The sequence below is a fragment of the Varanus komodoensis genome, unplaced genomic scaffold (genome assembly GCF_004798865.1).
Source record: "Varanus komodoensis strain SLA01 unplaced genomic scaffold, ASM479886v1 scaffold8037, whole genome shotgun sequence".
NCBI classification, from domain to species: domain Eukaryota; kingdom Metazoa; phylum Chordata; class Lepidosauria; order Squamata; family Varanidae; genus Varanus; species Varanus komodoensis.
This window is the reverse complement of record NW_025336488.1, coordinates 9,659-13,262: the sequence shown is the minus strand read 5'-3', so window position 1 is coordinate 13,262 and position 3,604 is coordinate 9,659. Positions and strand designations below refer to the sequence as shown.

Sequence of the window (3,604 nt, the reverse complement as noted above, 5' to 3'; positions counted from 1 at the left end):
GGCCAAGCATTGTGCCAGCCGCCTTGAGCTTCTCACAAGAGAAAAAGGCACGCTACACATGGCGTATACACGAGCCTCTGTCTGCACACATTCTGCACCTCTCGTAATGGTGATCGATAATAAAGCAGTAGCCTTTTTAGAGACTTCAAGGTCCAACAGCCCTCGAGAAGACACGCCTTCCACTCAGCAGCCCCCGCTTTCTGCAACAGCGCCGCAGATGCATTTGCACACTCAATGCAGGGCTTGTCTTGTTGGTCCCCGACCTTTCCTCTGGTAGTTCATTCTATTTTTCTCCCACCATTTTAATGTATCATTGCTTTTAAGCGTGATTTTATTGTGCATGGCTGGATGCTTTGCCATTTCATCAGTCCTTGTTGTAAAGCGCTAGTAACGGGGCAGGGTATGAAAGCTGACTCGTGACACCGGGCCTGTGTCGCGTAGTCCACAGGGTGGGCTGCAGCGGGCAACGAAAGGGAAGGGCAGGAAGGCCCCTTCCTCCGGCTAGCGCCCTTTCTTGCCGTGCCGCAGTTAGGACACGTCACAGAGCTGACGCGGCAAAGTCAACACGACAGGAGCCCGGCAGGTGAGAGCGGGAAAATGAGGAGGGGTTCAGAATCAGCAAAGCGTAGCACACAGGGAATCCGCAGTTTACAGCAGGGGCATGAGTCTGAAATCACACGGTGACAGTAAACGCCTGAACCCAGTGCAAAATAAAGCAAGGGAAGTCGGCAGAGGTGGGATACTGAATGGACTCTTTGTACTTACAGTTTAGGAGGAAGAGGTTAAAATAAAATCATTCACTAACAAGGGGCCATCCAGCCCCAAAGATATATTACAAGTTCAATGAATAAAAGCTTATTTGAAAAGGAAACGTTCAGCAACGTTGAATTTACAACTTCGTTGTGAGGGGTCACCCCCGCCCCACGTCTGCCAAAGGCCACCCAAGCTCACAGTGCGAATGTATACAACTCTGCAGGCTCGGTGACGGTTCGTGCAGCGGCTCTCAGACACAGGGGCAAAGGCAGGACATCCCTGAGAATGACAGAACCTGACGCCAAGGGCACGGCTCTCTAATCTCATGAAGCTCGGCCGCTCCAGTGAAGCTCTAGTTACACCAGCTCAGACCACATCCTCAGGTCCTACGTGGGCCTTTGTTTTTCTGGGTGGCTCCAAGGTGAGCGAGTTCACAGCCAATTTTAGGCCTCACCAGAAAACCTCACGCCATGATTCAATACTAATTTCTAGAGATGCGGTGGCACAGATCGGATGGCCCGACAGAGCAGCTCCCCTTCAGATTTGAGATACGGGCCTGTGTTTCAGTGGGACAAGGTTTATTTCGGCGAGGGCTGAAGATTTCTGCCTCGGGCAAAATGACATGAGAAGCTGCAAAAATAACCGCCGAGGAAAAATCGGCTCCAGAGCAGGCTTCACACCGTGACGTTCACTTGCTCGCTTTCAACGAATCACTCAGCAGGCTGCAGAGGAAGTCCCCGCGTTCATCCAGGAGGGCGGTGGGTCCTGTCTCGGACTCCATTCAGGTGCGATGCGACCCGTGGGTCCCCCGTTTAGACGGCGGGTTTCTCCTTCTCGGCACGGCTAGCGCCCCGCCGACGGTCCCACGCAGCTCCTTCCTGGCATCGGCCTCACGAATGACGGGACTGCCAGCATCTCCCTGAAAGGTCAAAACGTAAGAGGGGTGGTTAGTATTGTCCAGTCGTCATCAGCACAGGCTGCGCAAAATCACAGGCTGGACAGCGGTGGAGCAGGATCACGAAGGGTGAGGGAAATGAAGCGCGGTGGAAGCCTACGCGTGTTAAGCCACGCGTGTTCCCCCAGCCCGTCGCGGGACCATGGGAATTGCAGGCGCTCTTCCTGCCTGCACACGTGGGGGGCTGCGCCCAAAGCAGTCTGGAGGACTGTGGCACTGCTGTTTCTCTATCTGGGGGGGTGGCCTCCTTCTACCTCCCGGGACCTGGTGCACGGAAGGAGTGACGGCAGCTTCGGCAGGTACGTCAGGGAACCTGTCCCCGCCCAAGTCACTATTAAAAGGATGCCACGTCGGCAATGTCAATGGGAAAGATTCAAGGGAGGTGCNGGGGGGGTGGCCTCCTTCCACCTCCCGGGACATGGTGCACGGAAGGAGTGACAGCAGCTTCGGCAGGTACATCAGGGAACCTATTAAAAGGATGCCACGTCGGCAATGTCAACAGGAAAGATTTAAGGGAGGTGCCAGGGGGCATCTTCCTCACACGGGCTGCGTCCGCAGAAACAATTCTGATGCCAAGGGCTTTGGCAGCAGCACATCAGACACTCACTTTGCGTGAATCAGCCTGTCTGCCGCTCTCCATCTCCAGCAGAGAACACGTCGTCGATCACGGTCTGATGCTCGTCGTTTCTCTGATGAACGTTCTGGGAGATCAAGTGCCCGGTCGGTGTCCTCGGGGCCCTGGAGCAGTCAACCCCAGATGCAAACGAGACGTGGCCTTCATGTGAGACTCTTCCCGGGGCCCTCTGAGGTGGACCGTCCACTGCATGGGGGAAGACTAAGGAAGAACGTCGGCCTCTACCCCACCAAATGATTTCGTGCTCAACATTGCGCTCCCCAATTTAACTCAGACAGATGGCCCCCGTCAAACAACAAAGATCGGTAAAACTGCATGCACATTGAGAACCAAAGGGAAGGGCTTTCCCAGGCGGCTCTAGCTTCAGGAGAACGACGCTGCCACAGGCCATCAAGCCGCCCTTTACATGAAGAGAGAGATGGAACATGGATGTACTTACTCCCGCGTTCTCTTCCGTAGCCAGAAACGTCGCACCAGAAATATCTCTCAGCGACGGTCCTTGAGATGGCAAACAGAAAATTTTGACAGCATGGGCCCCCCAGGCCCGCTGGCCAAAGGAAGATACGATCTATACGAAAGCTAACAGTGTCATAAAGAGGGAATGCTAAGTCAGCTTTCCAATGTGGACTCTGATCAGAACAACAGCATCTGTTCAAAACTGGCCATTCCAACTCTTTTTCAAGATAATGACCCGCGTGTGAGTGTTTGCTCCCCTCTATCCATTTTGGCCCTTCCCGGGGTTCCTCCCAAAAACGACTCGGACCTCCACAAAAGTGCAAGCCACAAGAATCGCTCAGCTTATTCTCTCTCCAGTACAGAAAATATTCATCGTACTGGAAGTGTGTTACGTAATAGTGCATAATACTAAAAAAGGGATCAATGTCAAGGATTACTGGTGAGAAAAAGGCTTGCCACATACAACCTCCTCTCCCCACTGGAGCCGCCTTGGAAGGCACTTGCAAGGAGGAAAGGGGACGGGAGACCTCCCCCCGCCCGGGGGGGTGTCACCTTTCCTATATCTGAGTCCCCTCGTGTATTTCAGAGGAGAGATGGGATGGTATAAATGAGACTTCTCAGCTCTTCTCCGCTCGAACAAGTACAGGAAATTGAATGCTGCATGTGCCAGCGGGGAAGCTTGCATTCTGGCCCTGAAACGGGGCCCGATCCCCCATCAATTCCTCCGGGAACGGGTCCGCACTGCCTCAACAGGCATCCTGCCTGCGCCCATAGAAGCCAAGCCCTGCGTTTGATTCCCGGATCGG

General features: G+C 54.1%; 1 long non-coding RNA gene across 3 annotated transcripts in view; it reads right to left on the bottom strand.

Annotated features, from left to right (window-relative positions):
* Positions 1–1,314: 1,314 nt before the first annotated feature.
* LOC123036655 overlaps positions 1,315–3,604 on the bottom strand; it is a 2,627-nt gene continuing 337 nt past the window's right edge. The window contains exons 2-4 of one of the 3 annotated variants that reach the window (XR_006417184.1): positions 2,782–3,560; positions 2,316–2,528; positions 1,315–1,672 (exon numbers count right to left, since the gene is read on the bottom strand). This is a non-coding gene — a long non-coding RNA (uncharacterized LOC123036655). Of the gene's footprint in view, positions 1,673–1,833; positions 1,963–2,116; positions 2,529–2,781; positions 3,561–3,604 lie in introns of those variants that run through there. The other 2 variants (XR_006417182.1, XR_006417183.1) reach the window with 2 other exon arrangements.